The sequence below is a fragment of a genome, unplaced genomic scaffold (assembly GCF_019419815.1).
Source record: "Pyrus x bretschneideri cultivar Hongxiangsu unplaced genomic scaffold, Pyrus_bretschneideri_v1 Contig50, whole genome shotgun sequence".
NCBI lineage: Eukaryota > Viridiplantae > Streptophyta > Magnoliopsida > Rosales > Rosaceae > Pyrus > Pyrus x bretschneideri.
In genome coordinates this window covers 359,838-374,557 of record NW_025999788.1, presented here as the reverse complement: position 1 = coordinate 374,557, position 14,720 = coordinate 359,838, and the positions used below count along the sequence as shown (strand labels likewise).

General features: G+C 36.9%; 1 non-coding gene across 1 annotated transcript; it reads right to left on the bottom strand.

The window, feature by feature from the left end:
- Positions 1–10,252: 10,252 nt before the first annotated feature.
- LOC103953314 lies at positions 10,253–12,896 on the bottom strand. Its single transcript, XR_007252820.1, has 3 exons — positions 12,367–12,896; positions 11,838–12,185; positions 10,253–11,004 (listed from the first exon to the last, which is right to left on the bottom strand). It is a non-coding gene; the product is annotated as an uncharacterized LOC103953314 (transcript).
- Between the last annotated feature and the right edge of the window lie 1,824 nt (positions 12,897–14,720).

Genomic DNA, 14,720 nt, shown 5'->3' with positions numbered 1-14,720 from the left:
GATTAATTAATTGTATTGTTAAATCATGCAGGAAGACTAGCAAATAGCAATAATGCTGCTTTTTAAGTTAGTTACTCTTCTTATTGCAGACAAAACTATTGGGATAATAACCTAGAATTTAACAAAACATAAACCCCAATAAAGTACAAGATCGTATAAGCGCTAACGAACACATGCATAGAGCACAGTAAAGAAAGAAAAATTGATTTATATAATTTTTAAGGAACAATACTCAGTTGGCATGGGAAGATCTTATAGAGGACAAGCTCCCTTTTAAAGATGAGAAAGAATTTCTACAAGAGCCGACCAATAGTATCTATCTTTCAAGGCTCCTTTTTCACTCCTTAGTCTTTCACATTCCTTGGGTGTCATACAAGGAGGACAACAAGTGTACCTTTCATCATTTTTTTCTTTACTCAACAAGTAGTATGCACATGACTCTATCCTCTTTACCCAACATTTTTTAACGCAACTACTTATTTAGATGATGTATATAGTAATTTATTTTATCTCGCAATTCACGAAAAATCAACACACTTGTTAATACAACTGTTAGATACATTGAGTTCCACATGCAATCATAAGGTTCACATCTATTATATAAATGTATCAACAAATGTTGGTATTGTGTGTCTAAGTTTTATTGAAAGAAAATAAAAGTCCTCTTGATTGGTGTACTTAATTTGATTTTTTTTTATAATCATGCATGGATTCCAGTTACTAACATTATTAGTAAGACAGATCATGTGAGTATCTAACTGCCTCTAACAGGTGATCTTATTAAGGACTAACTAAGTAGATTAGATCCATGTAGAGTGAGAGGGGGTTTGGATTTCGTGTGTGGAAAAAGAAAGTGATGCCACAATAGCTTTATTGGTTGCAGGGAAAAATTTAGCCACTGCAAGTTGGCAGGAAAGCTCCTGTCCGATCTTCACATAGACACAACTCAGGAGAGAGAGAGAGAGAGAGAGAGAGAGAGAGAGAGAGAGAGAGAGAGAGAGAGAGAGAGAGAGAGAGAGAGGAAAAGATGATAAAGCCTAAAAGCAAGGAAGAATACGCACTCCCATGCGTGCACATATCGAGGAAGCTTCTATCTTTATGTGGGCAAAGTTAAAGGGTACTCTCATTGCATCGAAAGCTGCTGCTGATGATGCATGGCTATATATATGAAGCTATCTTGGTTAATTAGGTTTTTCATTTTAAATAATATTACAGTAGTTTGCATGCAATAATAATATCTCTGATGTTGATTAATTTATAAGGAATCATGATCAGCATATGATTATGATTTGAGGAAGCTGTTATTCAAGGCACATTCTTCCATGCATGCAAATGCAAATCATTTGCAGTACTTCTCCAATTCACAAGTACTTTGGATTCTGCATCTTACTCATTTGGCAACTTTGGGTCCTTTTAGTAAAGAATTTTTCTGCTTCTTACAAAGTATACACCAGAAGCTTCTTTTGTACCCCCACAACCAACGCCCCCCCCCCCGGCCCCGACTGGGGGTCTCTCGGACCCTCGCAAAGCATACCACCACCACTAAGTCACCACCTCTTGAGAATGGCATGCCTAGCTCTCTGCGTTTTCACCCCCTACCAAAAAGAGAAAGCAATCAACGAAATAAAAATATAGAAAAACCAATTAGCATTTATTTGATCCATAGAATAAATGAAGGAGAAGAAGCTTATAATTTCTAATTCAAAGTTCGAAAATAGCTATTTTGTATTTGATCATATGGGTTTGGCACAATAACGAGTAGAGAGTGATGATCTTGAGATGTTGTAGTTTGATTGATGCACATATCGGCTAACAAGAAAAAGAACTTTTGCTTTGTATTTAATATGCTGCACATGTGTACACACACACACACACACACACACACACACATATATATATAACATCGCACAAATTGGTAATGATCGGATGCAATATATATCATCCAAGTTTAATTTAAGGTGCTCATATATTTAAAACACGTTAGAGTACTAACTTGGATCGTCAAGGGGGAGTTATGTTTAATGCTTGTAGCACACTAATAAGACCCTTACTAATATAGAATGCATAATTCTAATAGGATACGCCCATCATAAGCTCATGAAGAATCCTTATGCATCTATACGTCCTTAAATTAAGTCCAAATAAACTCGGAACCCCTTTTGCCTATATTTACTCAAATTCACTAAACATTAGTAGATACAAGATATTCAAAGTTAATATTTCAAACTCCAATTGAGTTTTCAAGCAATCCATAATTGACTAGGAGACATTGAGTAGCAATGCGATTTCTCCCAATAGGTGCGGTAATTAAAGAAAATATTCCAACACCCAGTTGTGCATATTATTGTGACATATGACTCTGTTGATGAAGAAAAATATGTGTGCATTAGAAAATTATGTTGCTAACATGTTAGAAATAAAATATAAAAAATAAGATAGAAACTGGAAATATCAAAGTGTATCATTTTCTTCTCAATAGATCCCTATATATAGGATTAGGCCTTTCACAGTGATTCAAGTGAGTGTGATACTTATATATAGGAATTAGACATCCTAAGTTTAATTTCTATAACACTACCGTTGTATTAGTGTGAGTTCAATATATTGGTACCACACTTATGAGTTTGATATATTGGACTCATGAATCTAATATATTGAACTCATCGATTCAATAAATTGGTGTCACACTCAAAATTCAGCCCACTGTAGACATGTGATTCTTATATGAATTCAAAATATTAGTATCACACTAACTTTTTTCAGCCTATTGCGGAAGGCCTTAGGGCTCGTTTGGTGGGCTGGATAGAGCATGTTATGTTCAATTAAAAGGGTTATGTGTCCAGTTCGATGTTTGATGACGTTAAATGTATTTTGGACAGGTTAGGACCGATTGGTTATGAATCTAAAATAAGAGGGGTTATGTAACTCACCCTCATATACACAGGTTACAATTATGTCTCCGAGATTTCCTTCTTAATCAGCATGGTTTCTTCTTTGTTGCACTGAACATTTTCTTCCATTTGACCTTCGATCCTCTTCTTCGATTTAGTTGTCGTTCTTCTTCAATTTTCCGGCAATCGTCTTCGATTTCATGGTCGACCTTTTTCTTCAATTTTGTAGCGATCTTATTCAATTTTGGCGGCAATCTGTTTCTTTGATTTCAGGTGTAGTGGATTGTCAATGGGTGGTGGGTTTAAGGATTTCTATTTGTTTTGATTTGCAAGTGTTACAGGTATGGGTTAAGTGGAGATCATTTTTTTTTCCGTTTTAGTTTTTATCAAGGTTTTAAAAGACTCTAGGCGCTAGTCGGGCAGCGGGCTGGGGCCTAACGTCTAGGCAGACTAGGCTAATTTAAGTAAATCTATTATATTTCGTGTAAATAAGTGTCTATTTATACTTAAAATATATATAATTTCATCATAAATTACAAAATAGAATGAGATATATATTATGAAGTATTGGAACATAATGAAAACATGGGAAACAAGCCTATAATATGTGTTCATTTAACTATTCGGCAAGTCTCTTACAATTTGTTGAAAAAATAACATACAAAATGAAAGTTATCTATTTTCTATCTAAGCGAGTCCCAACCTAGGTGGGCTAGGCGTGTGCCTCAACAAGTCTAGGCGCCTTTTCTTAATTTTCAAACACCTAGACAATAATCGGGGCAGTAGCCTACCGCCTAGCGCTTGTTGGATTTGGCATTAAATCAACATGCCTAAACTAAAACAAGGATTAGGATATCCTGGACGTAAGATATTTGGATTTGTGTTTCCTAGTTGGTTTGGGATTTGGTTTTAGTATAGGATTTGGTTTCTTATATTCTATGGACTTTGTGTAAACCTATGACATCTATTAGTATAAATAGATGGCTGTGGGATAGAGTTTTGTGTGTAAAAGTTTTTTAGAGGCATAAGTTTGTATACTTGAGAACACTTTATTTTTGTGAGTTCTCTTGTATTTGTTGGCATTCAATAAAGCTTCGTTGTAAGATAGGTACTCCTATATTTGAAGAACTTTAAAATTGTTGTGTTTTGTTTATTGCTTGATTGGTTTTTGGTTCAATTTACAACATGTGGTATCAAGAGCTTAGGTTCTTTCATGGGTTGTGACTATCAAGCAATGACGAAGACTGCTAACTCTACCAGTGGTGATGATGTTAAAGAAAAGTCTGGCACTAGTGGAACCAAGATGACGATTCAGAGCACTAGGTTTGAAATTGAGAAATTTGATGGAACGAACAACTTTGCTATGTGGCAATGTGAGGTTCGAGATGTCCTGATACAACAAGGTTTGGTTGTTATGTTAGGAGACATGCCGTTTTCGATGAAAAAAAAAGAATGGGAAAGATTAAATGCTCATGCATGTTTTACAATTTGGTTATACTTGGGAAAGCAACAGAAGTATGGTGTGATGAACATAACTTATGCGAAGGAATTGTGGGGTGCATTGGAGACAAAATATATGAAGAAGAGTGCAGAGAATCAACTGCATCTCAAGCGCAAGTTGTACAAATTCCAGTACAAAAAGGGCACAAAGATGATTGGCCATCCAGAATAGTTTAATAGGCTTCTAGCTGAACTGGCAAATCTTGAAGAGATAATCAAAGATGAAGACAAGGTCTCAATCCTGATGAACTCATTGCCTGAATCCTATGAGCCTTTTATAACTACTTGGATTTATGGCAGGGAGACAATTAAGTATGATGAAATCTCATGTGCTATTATGAATCATAAGGTGAGACACCTTAATAGGTAAGAAAGGAATAACTTTGAAGCTTTGATGGTGAGAGGGAGATCGAAAGAAAAGAAAGGTTCGTACGAAAAAATAGTAGGTCTCGTACTAGAGGAATCTTAAAGAATAGAAAGTTCTTGGAAAAAGATGAATGTGCTTTTTGTCATGAAAAATGACACTAGAAGAAGTACTACCCTAAAATCAAAGAAAATACTAGAAAGAAGAAGGATGACTCAGAAGCAAATATGGTTAAAGTTGAGGATGAGGAATTTTTCTGTGCCCTAACTGCATCGAGCACTATGGATTATATGAAAGAATGGTTGCTTGACATAGGTTGTACCCATCACTTGACTTCTCAAAGGCATTGGTTTTCAAGCTTCAAAGTTATGAATGGAACTGTGTATATGGGAGATGATAACCTATGTACAACTCAAGGAATTGGAAGTATCAGGATTAAACATCATGATAGTGTGATTCGAGAATTGCATGGTGTAAGGTACGTTCCAAATTTGAAGAAAAATTTGATCTCAGTAGGCATTCTCGAGTCACAAGGCTACAAGTTTTACTCCGATAACAATGTGCTCAAAGTTGCTAAATGAGCACTTGTCATAATGAAAGGGCCTCGGAATGGCTTACTTTATATGTTACAAGGAAAGACTTTGGAAAATGGAGTGGCTATGGTAGCTGATGAAGTGCAAAGTCATAAAAATGACTTGTCTGCATTATGGCACATGAGGTTGGGACATGTAGGAGAAAAAAAATTGCAAGGATTGATCAAGCAAGGGTGTTTAAAAGGAGCAAAAACTGGAAAGATAGAGTTTTGTGAGCATTGCGTTCTTGGTAAACAACAAAGGTGAAATTTGGCTCAACTGTTAATCAAACGAAATGAATTTTGGACTATGTTCACTCTGATGTTTGGGGGCCTGCAAAGAATGCTTCTTTAGGTGGAAAAAGATGGTTTGTATATTTTATTGATGACTACTCTCGCAGATCATGGATATATACGATGAAACGAAATGACGAGGTTCTTGACATCTTACTGGAATAGAAGAACATGGTGGAGAACAAGACTAGAAAGAAGATTAAGACACTGAGAAGTGACAATGGAGGGGAATATACCTTTGATCTTTTCTTCAAAGTGTGTAAAAAGGAAGGGATTACTCGGCATTTCAGTGTTAAACATACTTCACAACAGAATGAGATTGCAGAGAGACTAAATAGAACATTGCTTGAGAAAGTTTATTGCATGCTATCTCAAGCTAAGCTGCCAAAGAGATTTTGGGCAGAAGCTTTGAGCTATGCATGTCATGTGCTTAATCGACTACCATCAATAACATTGGAAGGTAGAACACCCTTTGAAGTGTGGTCTAGAGAACTAGCTCAGGACTACGATAAGCTACGAGTGTTTGGATGCAATGCCTATTTTCATGTGAAGGAAAGCCAATAAAGTTGTTTTTATGGGATTCAATAATGGTGTGAAAAGCTTCAGACTTTGGTGTCCGAAGTTGAACAAGATTATAATAAGTAGAGATGTGACATTCGATGAAAGTCACATGAAATTGAAGGAAAATGTTCAGATGGTGAAGTTTAGGGAACGAGTAATTGTGAATTTGCAGCCAAGTAAAGAAGCTCTAGAAGAAGAAAGATAACGTGATCAACTTGAACATGAAGAGAGTGATCGCAAAGAAGAAACACCATCAGAAGAACTAAAGATATAAGATGATTGCATAGTCAAAAGGAAAGGAAAAAGAGACATATCCCTTCCTACGAGATATAAAGATTGCATACCCTGCATGGTATGCATTACCGGTAATTGAAGCTGAAATTCCCACTAATTTTGAAGAAGCAGTAAATAGTGAAGAAGAGAGTAAATGGTATGATGCAATGGGCAATGAGATGTTTTCCCTTCACAAGAATAAAACTCGGGAATTGGTGGAGCTACCTAGAGGAAGGAAAGAAATTGGCTACAAGGTTTATGCAAAGAATGATGGAGTGGATGACAAGAGTTTGGTAAGATTTAAAGCTAGGCTAGTGGTTAAAGGATATGCTCAGAATGAGGGAATTTATTACAATGTGATTTTTTTTTTCTCTGTGGTTAAGCACTCTTTCATTCGAATATTGCTTGCCCTAGTTGCACTTTCAACCTTGAATTGGTACAACTAGACGTGAAGACTGCATTCCTTCATGGTAATTTGGATGAAGAAATTTATATGAGACAACCCGAGGGGTATCAAGTGAAGGGCAAAGAAAGATTGGTTTGTAAGCTCAGAAAATTTCTTCATGGTTTGAAGCAGTCACCCAGGCAATGGTATTTAAGATTTGACAAGTTTATGAAAGGTCAAGACCATACAAGAAGTCACTATGACCACTATGCTTATCACAAGAAATTGAAAGATGGTTCGTTCATATACTTGTTAATCTATGTGGACGACATGTTCATAGCCTCAAGCAATATTTCAGAGATAGAAAAGTTAAATGAGCAAATGAGAAGGGAGTTTGAACTGAAGAATCTCGGTGAAGCCAAGAAAATATTGGGAATAGAGATCACAAGGGATAGACAAAAAAGTTTGGTGTGTTTGTCTCAGAAGCAATATCTTGAGAAGTTGTTACAGTAGTTTGGAGTAACAAAAGACACTAAGCCTGTAGGAACTCCATTAGGTGCTCACTTCAAGTTGAGCAGTCAACAATGTCCCAAAACTAATGAAGAAAAATGAAGATGAATGGTATTCCATATGCTAATTTGGTTAGAGGGTTAAGAATGCTATGGTGTGTACTTGTCCTGATATTGCATAGGCAGCTGGAATTGTTAGTAGATTCATGCATAATCCTGGAAGAGAGCATTGGAATGTTGCTAAGTGGATACTAAGGTATTTACATGGAATAAAGGACAAAGGTATTTGTTTTGAAAGATGTGATGAAGGAATTGATAAGTTCTCAGTTGGATATGTGGACTCAGACTTTGCTGGAGACTTAAACAAGTGAAGATCGACGACTGGGTATGTGTTTACTATGGCAAAGGGTCCTATTTCTTGAAGATCAATATTACAACCAACGGTGGCATTATCAACCACAAAAGCAAAATACATGGCGATCGCTGAAGTTATCAAAGAAGCAATGTGGACTCTAGGGTTGTTAGGAGATTTAGGTGTAGAACAACACAAGTTAGATTTATATTGTGACAGCCAAAGTGCCATTTATTTGGCCAGATATCAGGTACATCATGCTAGGACTAAGCACTTTGATGTACGATATCATTTTGTGAGAGAAGTGGTAGCTGAAGGTGAGATTCGTCTAAAAAAGGTTGCTACAAAATATAGTCCAGCTGATATGTCGACAAAGGTGGTTAATGTGGCTAAGTTCGAGCACTGCTTGGATTTGGTGCAGTTGAAGCAAGTTTGATCTTGATGCCTCGTTATGGATTTCATGCCAAGATGGAGATTGTTGGATTTGGCATTAAATCAACTTGCCTAAACTAAAACAAGAATCAAACAAGGATTAGGATATCTTGGACGCAAGATATTTGGACTTGTGTTTCCTAATTTTTTTGGGATTTAGTTTTAGTATAGGATTTGGTTTCCTATATTCTAGGGACTTTGTGTAAACCTATGACATCTATTAGTATAAATAGATGGATGTGAGATAGAGTTTTGGGTGTGAAAGTTTTTGAGAGACTTAAGTTTGTATACTTGAGAATACTTTATGTTTGTGAGTTATCTTGTATTTGTTGGTAATCAATAAAGTTTCCGTTGTTAGAGAGATACTCCTATATTGGAGGAACTCTGAAATCATTATGTTTTGTTTATTGCTTGATTGGTTTTTGGTTTAGTTTACAACAGCGCCTAGACAACATTAGGTAGGAGATTTTTAAAACAGTGGTTTTTGTTAGAATAACATGGTGAGGTTTCTCTTCCCGTTCAAAGAGTTGAGCAAGAAAACTCCCAGCCTATCCCAAATTGAATTTGGTTGAGTTGTCCGCATCAAACAACAGACACTACCAACCTATCCACTCCAATCCTAGCCTAATCAATCCAAACTACCAAATCCAACCCTAGGCGGGCCACCAAACGTGCCCTTAATACTTTTCTCTATATGGATAACCACATAATTTAGAACAAATGCAAGCACTCTATTCCAATCAGTTTTATTAATACTTTGCACAAATTCTTAAATTGCCACTGGAAATTCACTCATGTCACAATTTTCACCTGAAGGGGATTTAATTGCAATCAACAATCTATCGTTAACTTAGTCAAAATTTCGATTAAAAAAATTGAAGCAGTGCATGTTTTGGTGACCTCTTTTGGTGGCAGATTGCAATTAATTAATTATAATTCAAGTGATACATTGCTTCAGTTTTTCGTTTTCCATTTTCAGGTTGCAAATTGCACTTTGGTAAAACTATAGGTGGCAAATCAAAATGTTTCCCTTATTACTTGTCATGGTGAAGAGATATCGAGTTTTGGATGCATCTAACGAGTTGAAATAAAGGTTTGTATTTGAATGAAGTTATGGACTATTTTGAAGCTTTATTTCCTTGTGAAAGATGTATCTAGCTACAAACAAAGAAAGGTTTTTGCGAATTTCGCCTTGTGCGTTCAAAAACTTAGAATCGACTATGATACTATTTATGTGAAATATTTTATCATTTGGAAAGAAACTGGAGTGTAGCCCAAACCAGTTAGCAGTTCTATGCATGGATCTAGCTAGTACGTATATGTACACTATACACACTTGTGACATTGTGAATAACATCACACATTTTCTTATGTCTTATGTTTATAATTATGGTATATGGTTATGTTTGGTTAATATGTTAGGCATTCTTGGTTTTTTTGAGGCACAATACTTTAGGGAACATGCTACAAACAAACTTCCCAAATTTACAAAGTTTTGTGCGTGACTCTCAAGAACGAAGGCTTGCAAATGACCTCTCCATCGATTGACGCTAGACCATTGCCCATTTTCATCTTAAAGGAGGCCAGCCATATCTATTTATTTTTTGTTTTAGAGATTTTAAACCATGGATTCGGTGGGCTTCATGCTTGGACCTCCTCATGACAAAAGGGCCTTAAGTGTCTGAAGGAACCGAAATTTAGTCAGCCGAAGGAAAAATAAAACTATATATGGGCTACTCTGTTAGATTAGATAGCCCACCTGAAATAAGAAAGTTAAACATTTCATGTTCTTGATTGCCACTTTTCTTGATTTTGACTTTGCCACGCATCCATTGTGGAAGGACAATTCATCATTTCAATTTTTTCTTATCAAACCACCAAATGTAAATTTGGAGAACTTTAATGATTTAATGTACAATCACATTTATTGATTACATTTTTTGTTCTTATATATAATGAATTTAACCTGTATTTAGAGAATATTAATTATTTGCGTACACATTTCATTTGTTAATTGCATTATTGATCGCATCTACGTATATAAGAGACCTGATTAGTGATTATGGTACAAATAGTTTAAATAAACAAGGCCACTTCCTAAATGCTTTAGATTTAGAAAGAAAAAAAAAAAGGACAATGCATTAGATTAGAATACAACAAGATCCCTTATTCCACCCCATGCTTGAATTTGTCATTTTAAGCTTACTTCAAACCCTACTACATACTACATAATACACTTGAAAAGAAGAAGAAAAAACCCCCAAAATATTACATCACATTAACAAAGTGTACCCACCAATATTTTTGTAATTAAAACCAAACTAATATCCTAGTAATTAAGCTCCATCAGTTCGTGAGTAGACAGTTAATGATCATGGTGGTGATGGTACAGTACTATCAAATATATCAGCAGGAGCAATGAAATAGTCCATGGAAAGCCCTGGTACATTAAACACAACATCATCAATGCTCCAAGCTTCTTCCATCCTAGTCCTTGTGTATTCCATCGACACCTCGCCACACCGGAAAACTGTGGCGATCGAGCGGCCCTGATGAGCAATGAGCACACCATCCACATCCCTATAGTCAGCAATGCTGCTTCCTATGGTGGTCTCCCAGTACACAGTTTCATTTTCTGGGTTTTCAACTCTGGTGAGGTGTGAGTCCTCTAAGTATATGAGGAGGCCACTCTTTTGGCAAAAATATCCATACAATGCATGCCTGATTACTTCTGCAGGACCCTCACTTCTTTCCATCACCGCGCTCGATCGGCGGAGACTTTTAGTACAAAGCAATCATCGTCTCCGATTCTTTTCTCTCCCAAGCATTGTGCTTTGGAAAACAAGCTTGCTGTGCTCTTTGGATCTAGGCCCTGCAAATTAAACATAGAAATATTTGTCAAATTTCTGAAATTATGAGTATATATCACCAATGTATACTTCATTTTGACTGAATGGCTCATGCACATTCTCATCGTATTATTGATCTCTTTTAATGCCTTTTTATCTTAGTTGAAAGTATTTTCTACAAAGTATTGATCAACCAATACTAAGTATATATATTAGGTAACAGTTTGTTTTTTTTTTTTTTTTTTTTTTTAATCGAAGGGAATTTTTCTTAAAGAAAAAGAAAAATAAAAAGGAAAAAAAAGGAGAAGAACGAAAAAGAAAGAGCATGTAGGTACGCTGCACCAGATCCGGCAGCATTTACTAAAGTGCAAAAGAAAAAGATAAAGCAAGAAATAATACAGAGACACTTTAGTTCAGCATATGTGGTAATCCCAAGAACAAGATGTACATAATACATATGACCGGTATATGACGTAAGAACGGCAATCACGTGCCATTCTTAGGTCGCTTTGGAGCTGTACCAAAAAAAAAAGTCTGTAGGGCAAAGCACGCGACAGTTTCCCTATCATTGTCAGCCAAGTATCATTTTATTGGGATTGTGATTTGTTCCTCAATCTCTATCTTTGTTTGGTAGAGGCTATTTCGAATAATTGAACGCTACGGTTCCTTCTCTTTATAGTCCAAAATCAAAAGTTGTTTATGCCCAAAATCTTAATAGAAATCATTAATATGTAGCATCCTAAATTTAGGATAAAATTTCTTGCATGTAACAAGAGTATATTTTACATTTTAACATTATTTAGTGGTATGATTTATGCAAGAAAATTATTGTGAGAGGAACACTGTATATGTATACCTGTATGAGGCGACGCAGTGGGCGCTGGGGGCCTTTGGCTGCATGAGTACCAAGCCAAGGAGTGTGCCTCCAAACCGTTTTGCCATCACTACCAGCCACCACCTTGTTGCCTCCAACGACCAACTCCAAAGACCACATGCCAGGCAACATTTGCCAAAGAACAAAGCACCCGCTTTCCCCACTTCTTGTTCCCGAAGTCTTCACATTTCTTCCAGCAGAAACCTCAGTTTCACAGCAAACCATTTTCACACTCCCACTTGCATACATGTTTTTGTTACACTTCTGTTGCTTCAAGCACCCCGTGGCTGCCAAGTACTGCTGTATAATGTAATGCGCTATAGAAGTTTCCTACACGTTATTTAACAAAAACTAAATTAACTAATTAATTACTAACTAAAACAATATATACCAGAAAATTAAGAGAAGATTCACTCATGCATATGAGGTTCTGTGTTCAACACCCCTCTATTCATGTATCGCCTGTACAAGATAATGAGAATGATAATATAATGTGGGTTTTTTAACTTACAAATGGGATGTCCTTAATGTGAAGGAGGTGATGATCAACTGGATCATTGGCTTGTGGAATTGGAGCAAGAGGACAGCCTAAAACACCAAGCAAGAGCCTCAAGTCTTGTCTTTTGGCTGGAATAGTACCACCACCCCCATATCCTGAGGCCGATAAGTTAGTCCCGGGACTAGGAGGGCCACCCTTTTGTACCCTAAACCATTCACGTATGACTTCCCAAGAGCTCTCCTTTTTGCCACCTTCCTCTTGCATTTCGGGGTCCGGCCCTTCCATGAGCGGCGTCAGTGGCTGTGGACACCATATCTGCTTCTTCCTTGCTTTCGAGGCCATAGTTACTTGATATGGAAGATGAAGATATATGGTTGAAGAGAAAGATGGAAAGAATGAAGGGATTAAAGTAGGGTTTGGGGTTGTGAGGTTTTAAAAGAGAGGGAGATTATGTTATATGAAGGTGGGATTGCAAGAGAGTGAGAAGGGGATTGTTTGGGGATGAGAGAGACAAAAGGGACAGCTTATCTGTCCAACGGCAGAGAATGGTAGGGTTATAATAAAACCACACTATCGCATGTTGGCCTGTCTATTACTTTATTCTTGCTCTCTTTAGGTCTCTCTCTCTTGTCGTTTTATTTCTATATTCATTATTCTCTTTCTCGAGCTGCTCAAGCCTCTCTCTTACCCAACTGAAGAGAGAGAGGGTATGTTCGGATTGGCCCATCTCAAGTAGTAAAATACCATAATGCCCTTTCCAAACAAGTTATGGAGTATTATTTCTGATTCTGGTTTTTGGCAAGTGCAATCATAAAGTTGCTAAATGGTATATAGTTGTAGTACGAACATAATGACACAGCTCTTGGTAATACACGTCGTAGTCTCATTTGTTAGACTAGACTATTGTTTTTTTTTTTTTTTTTTGTGTGTAAAAAGACAAATATTTTAACTACGCGAAAGAAATTCGAACTCGAAAATAAGAAGAGTAATACGCTTCCTCGTTAAATGCATGTATTGGGAACTTGGGAGTACTTTTTTTGTGAATTTACACAAGGTTATTATGGTAAGTTGGTAACACAGGCTGAATGACTGCAGGGCTTTGCACCCACTCCCATATAGGACAAATCTACCAAATCTTCTTTTACATGTTAATTACTCTCTCAGATCAAATTATCAAAATCAAATCCAAAAACAAGGATCTCGTTCTGCTTAGCTTAAGCACTTTAGTCCTCGGTATCTGCCTCTCATCTTTTGATTCTTCTCTCGGTCAAAACACTAAACACATGTTCGCAGTTTCCAAAATGGGCCCCACCCAACCCAAGAATAATATAATTTGTCAACGTGGCCGGCTGTGGAGCCCTGATGGAATAGTGGGGAGAAGGTGGGGCCTACAAGAGTCGGGCCGGATGCTGGTCCCAAATCCAATTAGGGCAAATACAAATGAAATGATATAAGCAAGTGGCAGGTGGTGGTGGTGGTGGTGGAAGGTCGGCATCAAAGACAAGGGAATTGAAATTTGAAGGGTATATGACGGATTGAGGAGAGGTTGGGTGTGTGTGAGTGGTGTTGGAGAGGCGGATGTGATGGGTTTAAGGTATGGGTGATCTTTCAAGCCAAGCTCTCTCTTTGTTTGTTTAGATTATATTGGGAAAGGTTCAAGTGTGGCTTTCAGTTGTTGGGAGAGGTTTGTAATTGCCACGTTGGCTTAGATCCTCAAGGAATTGTGCATTTCAGCCCGTGTGGCATATGAATTTGGGATAACAAGCTTGTCCATCATTGTCAATGTCCGGAGACGTTTGGATCTTTACTCAAAATTTGTATCTCAATACTAAAAAATAACTACCTAGGAACTTAGGGCTTGGGTTCTTTGATCTTTGGTCCATAGCTTGGATCCTTATCTATAGTTTGTTAATGCCCATTCCATTGGTTGGGAATGAAAAGGAGCAATCCTAAATATATGTAGGATTGACAAAATACACACACACACACACACATATACACATATATATATATGAACAAAACAATGGAACGATCATTCTATACGAATATAGAAATGTCATTCTGCTGTTCAATCCAACAAACCAAATACCTTTTTCTTATCTATAGTTTGTCACTGCCGGTTCTATGGGCTTTTAGTGTTTTTATGGTAAGTTTTTTGTTATCTCAAATCCCACCCCTCCACCTATGGTTTTGATGAATTTCTTTATTTCTCAATTTTGAAATGATAAGCTCCACCACTAATCATAATGCAATAACTATTATTATTACCATTTTCACCATCATGTCGCCATCATCACCTTACCATAACCACGCCTCCACCCCTATAGCCACCACCCCCGTCACTTCCATGAGCATTATCGCCAACT